This window comes from Pongo abelii, chromosome 4 (genome assembly GCF_028885655.2).
Source record: "Pongo abelii isolate AG06213 chromosome 4, NHGRI_mPonAbe1-v2.0_pri, whole genome shotgun sequence".
In the NCBI taxonomy this organism is placed as follows: domain Eukaryota; kingdom Metazoa; phylum Chordata; class Mammalia; order Primates; family Hominidae; genus Pongo; species Pongo abelii.
The window spans coordinates 78,253,952-78,261,438 of record NC_071989.2 but is presented as its reverse complement, the minus strand read 5'-3'; the positions used below and the strand labels follow the sequence as shown (position 1 = coordinate 78,261,438).

Below are 7,487 nucleotides of genomic sequence, written 5' to 3'. Positions count from 1 at the left end.
CAAGCCTCTTTAAATTATCCAGGCCCAGAGAGGCATTTAAACTGTAACAGCAGTCACTCCCCTCTTGAAGCCACTTGCTATGTGGGGCGCTAGACTGTAGTTCAACAATGGATAGTCGATCGCTAACCAATGTTATTTCTGTAAACCAAGGAGACTTCCTGACAAACAACTTTAGTAATTGCACCCTCCTGATAACGTGGGTTTGAGCCTGTCCTTTGTTTCCCAGAGTACTCTCCAAAGCAACCTGGAAGTATGCCCCATGCTGCAGTCCTCAACCTTGGCCCAAATTAATTCTCTAAAGTTTGCCTCAGCTTTGCCCTTTTAGGTTAACAGAACACAAAAATTTCTGTATTATAGTAAATTCAGTATAAATGTATATCTTGAATTTTCTGAAAAATGTGCTAGACATGCATTTTCCTCATTATGTTCTTTTTTTCTTTTTTCTTTCTTTTTTTTTTTTGAGACAGTCTCTCTCTGAAGCCCAGGCTGGAGTACAATGGCACAATCTAGGCTCATTGCAACCTCTGCCTCCTGGGTTCAAGCAATCCTCCTGCCTCAGCCTCCCAAGTAGCTGGGATTACAGGCAGGTACCACCACGCATGGCTAATTTTTGTATTTTTAGTAAAGACAGGGTTTCACCATGTTGGCCAGGCTGGTCTCGAACTCTTGACCTCAGGTGACCCACCTGCCTCAGCCTCTCAAAGTGCTGCGCTTACAGGTGTGAGTCACTGCACCCAGCCTTTCCTCATTATGTTCCAAAGATGATGGTTTAGTAACTATAACTATGTAAGTGTTGAGTAAGGTTTATAGGAGGCCATTGTTTTGGGATAGCCTCCTGCCCTAGGCCCCAGCAGCCCAAACCAGAATGGAGTCACTTACGCTAAGTGCCACGTAATCAAACCAAACTTTGAAATGGGCCAGTTTTCTAAAACACGGGAGATTCCAGTCAACCTGAGTCAGCATAATAAGGAAGTCCCCTCTGTTTTTTTTTTTTTTGAGACTGAGTCTCGCTCTGTTGCCCAGGCTGGAATGCAGTGGCAGCAGTGGCATGATCTCAGCTCACTGCAACCTCCACCTCCTGGGTTCAAGCAATTCTCCTGCCTCAGCCTCCCGAGTAGCTGGGACTACAGGCGTGTGCCACCATGCCCAGCTAATTTTTGTATTTTTAGTAGAGACGGGGTTTTACCATGTTGGCCAGTTTGGTCTCGATCTCCTGACATTGTGATCCACCCACCGTAGCCTCCCAAAGTGCTGGGATTACAGGGGTGAGCCACTGCACCTGGCCAGTCCCCTCTGTTTTTAACCCTAGAAGGAAAGTAATTATGAAATGGCCAATTTACCTTTTGGTCTCTGTTTCTGTTTTCTTCAGCCTTTTTTGGCCTACAAAGCCAATCTCCTCTGCTCTGTCTACCAGAACACCCATTCTATTTCATACAGTGAGGTGTTGCCTGATTCTACAATCACAAATAAAAGCCAATTGGATTTTTAAACTAAATTTGTTGTAATTTTGTCTTTTTTTTGGTTTGTTTTGAGATGGAGTTTCACTCTGTTACCCGGGCTGGAGTGAAGTGGTGCGATCTCGGCTCACTGTAACTTCTGCTCCTGCCAGGTTCAAGCAATTCTCTTGCCTCAGGCTTCCAGGTAGCTGGGAATATAGGCACCTGCCACCACACTCGGCTAATTTTTGTATTTTTAGTAGATATGGGGTTTCACTAGGTTGGCCAGCCTGGTATTAAACTGACCTCAGGTTACCCACCTGCCTTGGCCTCCCAAAGTGCTAGGATTACAGGCCTGAGCCACTGTGCCCAGCCTGTAATTTTGTCTTTTGAAATAAATTAAAGTCAAACACCCTAATAGCAAATAGGCAAAGGAATGAACAGTTAAGAGACAGTATAATTTAGCCTGAATGGCTTCAGCCATATAAAAAGATGCTCAATCCCATTAGTAACAGGGAACTTCAAATGGAAACCACAGTGAAATACAATTCCGTATTCTTTGGATTGGCAACACTTTTGAAGTGTTATGACATCAAATGTGGCGTGGACTTTGCCCACTGCCTAGACAGAGCCGATTTCTCAAGACAGGGCAACTGCAATAGAGAAAGAGTAATTTAGGCAGAACTGGTTGTGCGAGAGACTGGAATTTTATTATTAATTCAAAGCTGTCTTCCTGAGCATTTGAGGAGCAGAGTTTTTAAGGACAACTTGGTGGGGAGAAGCCAGTAAGCCAGGAGTGCTGATTGGTCAAGGATGAAATCATAAGGAGTCAAAGCTGTCATCTGGAGCTGAGTCAGTTTCTGGGTGGGGGCCACAAGATCAGATGAGCCAGTTTATTGATCTGGGTGGTGCCAGCTGATCCATCAAGTGCAGGGTCTGCAAAATATCTCAAGTACTGATCTTAGGAGCAGTTTAGGGAGGGTCAGAATCTTAGAATCTTTCAGCCTCCAGCTGCATGACCCCTAAACCATAATTTCTAATCTTGTGGCTAATGTTAGTCTTACAAAGGCAGTCTAGTCCCCAGGCAAGAAGGAGGTCTGCTTTGGGAAAGGGCTGTTATGGTCCTTGTTCCAAACTATAAACTATAAACTAAGTTTCTCCCAAAGTTAGTTCAGCTTATGCCCAGGAATGAACAAGGACAGCCTGGAGGTTAGAAGCAAGATGAAGTCGATTAAGTTAGATCTCTTTCACTGTCTCAGTCACAATTGTGCAAAGGTGGTTTCAGACATGAGAAAGCGAACTGACTTCTTTGGGAGAGCACATCATTAAAATTCCTTTGCAGAGCAATTTGGCATCATTTAGTAAAGTTGAAGATGCACAATTATTTGATAGCAATTTTACTCCAGGATGAACATCCTAGGGCAGTTGTTCTAAAGTGCGTTCTTCAGGCCTACAGCATCAACATCGCTTAAGGACTTGTTAGAAATGAATTAGAAACTCTGGGGGTAGGATTCAACAGTCTATTGTTTAATAAAACTCTCAGGTGATTCTGATGCTTTCTAAAATTTGAGGGCCACTGGCCTAGAGAAATACTTGCATATCAACACAAGGAGTCAGATTTGGGGTTCATTTTGGCATTGATGGTAATAGAATAGATGGGGTAACAATTTAAATGCTCATCAAGGCCGGGCGTGGTGGCTCACGCCTGTAATCCCAGCACTTTGGGAGGCCAAGGCGGGCGGATCATGAGGTCAGGAGATCCAGACTGTCCTGGCTAACATGGTGAATCCCCGTCTCTACTAAAAATGCAAAAAGTTAGCTGGGTGTGGTGGCAGGTGCCTGTAGTCCCAGCTACTCGGGAGGCTGAGGCAGGAGAATGGCATGAACCCAGGAGGCGGAGCTTGCAGTGAGCTGAGATCTCACCACTGCACTCCAGCCTGGGTGACAGAGCGAGACTCTGTCTAAAAAAAAAAAAAAAAATGCTCATCAGTATGATACACGATGAAAAATTATATATTCATATCATGGAACACTATATAGCAGATAAAATGAGTGAATTAAAATTATGTGTATTAAGCTAAATAAATATTAAACTTGAGTGATAAGACTTAGGAATTTTCAGAAAGCAAACAAACAAACCCCCCCTTCCCACCAAAGAAAACTTGAGTGAGAAAAATAAGCTTGGAAGGACATATACAGTATTATACAATTTCTGGAAAGTCAGAAATCATGCCAAACAATACTGTCTTTTGTTAAGAAATAGATACTTGTGTAGTAAAAGTGTAAATACATAAAAGAGAATGACAAATGCTAAATTAAAGATATCGTACTGGGAATGTGGTAGGGAGGGGAGTCTATTGCGTTTAGAAATGTTTTATTTTAGACTGAGTGGGTGTTCATTATATTACCTAATGTATTTTCCTTCTTTCTTTTTTTTTTTTTTGAGACGGAGTCTCGCTCTGTCGTCCAGGCTGGAGTGCAGTGGCTCAATCTCAGCTCACTGCAAGCTCCGCCTCCCGGGTGCACGCCATTCTCCTGCCTCAGCCTCCTGAGTAGCTGGGACTACAGGTGCCCGCCACCACGCCCGGCTAATTTTTTGTATTTTTAGTAGCGATGGGGTTTCACCGTGTTAGCCAGGATGGTCTCGATCTCCTGACCTCGTGATCTGCCTGTCTCGGCCTCCCAAAGTGCTGGGATTGCAGGCGTGAGCCACCGCACCCGGCCTACCTAATGTATTTTCTTTCTTTCTTTTTCTATGAGACGGAGTTTCACTCTTGTCGCCCAGGCTGGAGTGCAATAGAGAGATCTCGGCTCACCGCAACCTCTGTCTCCCAGGTTCAAGTGATTCTCCTGCCTCAGCCTCCCAAGTAGCTGGGATTACAGGCATGCACCACCATGCCCGGCTAATTTTTTGTATTTTTAGTAAAGACGGGTTTCTCCATGTTGGTCAGGCTGGTCTTGAACTCCTGACCTCAGGTGATCCACCTGTCTCGGCCTCCCAAAGTGCTGGGATTACAGGCGTGAGCCACAGTGCCCGGCCCATAATGTCTTTTCTAGACTTTTTTTGCTTGATTTGTTTTATAAAGAATTGAAATAAAATGAAACTTATATACATGAACTCCAGAAAAACTCTGATACATAATCATCTTGGGATCATAGTACTTTATTCATTTTTTTTTTTTTTTTTTTGAGATGGACTCTCTCTTTGTTGCCCAGGCTGGAGTGCAGTGGCACAGTCTCGCCTCACTGCAACCTCTGCCTCCTGGGTTCTGGCGATTCTCCTGCCTCAGCCTCCTGAGTAGTTGGGATTACAGGCGCGTGCCCCTAAGCCTGATTAATTTTTGTATTTTTAGTAGAGATGGAGTTTTGCCATGTTGGCCTGGCTGATCTGAAACTCCTGGCCTCAGGTGATCTGCCTGCCTCAACCTCCCAAAGTGCTGGGATTACAGGTGTGAGCCACCGCGCCTGGCCCATAGTACTTTATTCTTGATCCTTTCTTCCTTCTTCATAAAGGTGACTTTATTGATTTCTCCAGTGATGTTCTGGCGTCTACCCCCTTCCCCCAGCTCTCTCCAGTTACCCGTCACCACCTCAGTCATAGAGGAGACCACATTTTCCACACAGGAAGGAGCTCAGGAACTCTGTCAGTGCAAAAAGGAGGGCGCAGAGAGATAAGGAGTGTCTGGAGAAGGAAGCAGGGAGTCTGAGATGGGAGGTCTCCAACAGAGTGCAGGAAGAGGGGCCTGTGGGCAAGACAGAGGCAAGAAGCAAGGAGGAGTCTTTCAGTAGAGGCAAAGGGAGAAGAGAGGCGGAGCCCACAGTGTCCTTTTAAATCTGGCCACACCCCGACTTTGGACCCCACCTGCAGCTTGGTCTCACCACCTCCCCGTCCCTCTTTGCATCCTCTCTTCCAGCCCTGAGGCTGGTCTTGCCACTGCCCAGACATTTCAAGTTGTATATTTTCCTTGACGCCTCCACAACCTTTCATCTAGGGTCCCTCCCTCTTTTCTGTCCAAAGTCCTTCCCATTTTTTAAGTAAGTTGGAGCACCAGATAAATCCAGGCACCAGAGATGGTGTGTGTGTGTGTGTCTGTGTGTGTGAGTGTGTGTGTGTGTGTGAGAGAGAGAGACAGAGAGGAGAGAGGACAGGTATTTAGGGGGCTGGGGTGAGGCTGCACAGGAAGCCGAGGGGGTCAGACGAAGGGACAAGGTGGGTGGTCAGAGGAAGGGAGAGGGCGCAGGAGGAGGAGTGTGTGGTGTGGCCCCAGGAACACCCTTGGTTATCGGACCACTGTGCTAAGGTTGGAGTCGTCCTCCGGATGCACTGGCAGCAGGGGACGCTTGAGGGTGCGCCAGGTTTCATCTCGGTTCTGCCACACATAATGCACCAGGTCAGCCACCCCCCAACGGCAGGGGTCACCTTGGTGCTCCGCTGGGCCATGCCCCACCCCACACAGCTCTTCCTCCCCTGCCAGCAGCAGAAGCTCCCGCCCCACCGAGGTCTGGTCGGGTTCTGGGGTCACACAGGATGCCTGTCCTGGTGCCCGGCGCCAGCCTCACCAGCCTGAGCACTCCCTGGAGGGCATAGTCCCAGTTTCACGGGTTGGCGGATTGGTTCACTTGGATCTGCAGCCCCACGAAGGCCTCCACGGGCACCCAGGCCAGCTTTTCAGAGAGGTCGAGGTGGTGCACCGTGCCCGTCAGGACCGAGAAGGCTGCCCCTAAGAGGCGGGCGAGGATATTACAGGACAGATGCAGCTCCTCTAGGACAGGAAGGAGCTGGAAGGCACCGCGGGCACCAACGCCAGCTGGTTGGCATCCAGGCCTGCGGGTGTAGCTGGGATGCGGCGGGGCAACAGAGCTTAGGCCTGCCTGGCTGCAGCCGAGCGTCAGTTCACCGGCTTCCTCTGCCACATGGCAGCCCTGGGGAGGTGCCCGGGGGCTGGGCACGGTACCCCGGTGCCTGTCACCAGCGGGAGGGATGGGAGGTGACAGGCTGCTGGTGGGAGCATGGCCACAGATGGGCAGGGTCCCGGAGTGGAGTAGGACCCCTGTCGGCGGCCAGGCCTTCTCCTGTGCCGCTGCCCTCTCCCGGGAAGTAGCCTCCCTGCTGCTGGGCTCTGGAGATCCACTGCCTCCTCCACAAGTCCTGTTTGCTCCTAGCTGCTGGAAGTTGCGGGCTGGGGCCGAACAGTGTTGGGTTTCCTGGCACGTGGTTCCGGGCCCAGGACTGGCTTGGCCAGTCAATGCCAAGAGAGGGCAGATCCTGGACCTGGATGAACTCTGCCATGGGGAAACCAGGCCCCAATTCCAATTCCTGCCTGTGGCTCCCCTCCCAAAGCCTCGGCACTGCCATCTTCCTTCACCCTTCGTGTTTGGGACTGCCTCCCAGAACCCCTCTTCCTTGCCCAGAGCCTGGCTGGGCAGAAGGATCCCGGCTTGGCAGGCCTGAGGTACAAAATAGGGTGGGGCCCATCTCACATCCACTTCCTGGCAGCAACCTGTATCCCCCACCTCCATCCATCCCTCTGCTGTCCTCGGCCTTTCTAGCATGCCGTGTGGCACTTTCTTCCATGGCGAGTGGACTTCCCTTGTCCTTTTCCTTGGAAAACATGTCTCTCTTCATGGGACCTCATTTCCTGGCTTCTCACAGTGCTCAGCCCCTTTCTATTCTTCATCCTAATGTAAACATATATGACGAAAAGACTTTTGAGGAAATAGACTTTTCAAGCGCCTTCTGGCTCTTTAATACTAAAATTTCATATGTAATTAAAAAATAGAACCCAAGGGCTGGGTGTGGTGACTCACTCCTGTAATCCCAGCACTTTGGGAGGTCGAGGCAGGCGGATCACGAGGTCAGGAGTTCGAGACCAGCCTGGCCAATATGGTGAAACCCTGTCTCTACTAAAAATACAAAAATTAGCCGGCCATGGTGGCGTGCGTCTGTAGTCCCAGCTATCCAGGAGGCTGAGGCAGGAGAATCGCTTGAACCCAGGAGGCAGAGGTTGCAGTGAACTGAGATCTCACCACTGCACTCCAGCCTGGGCAACA

General features: G+C 49.1%; 1 long non-coding RNA gene across 2 annotated transcripts in view; it reads right to left on the bottom strand.

The window, feature by feature from the left end:
- Nucleotides 1–2,122: 2,122 nt before the first annotated feature.
- The window catches only part of LOC134761486 (uncharacterized), a 34,333-nt gene continuing 28,968 nt past the window's right edge, over nucleotides 2,123–7,487 (bottom strand). For both annotated transcript variants that reach the window (XR_010140159.1, XR_010140158.1), the window contains one exon: nucleotides 2,123–2,372. This is a non-coding gene — a long non-coding RNA (uncharacterized LOC134761486). The remainder of the gene's footprint in view (nucleotides 2,373–7,487) is intronic.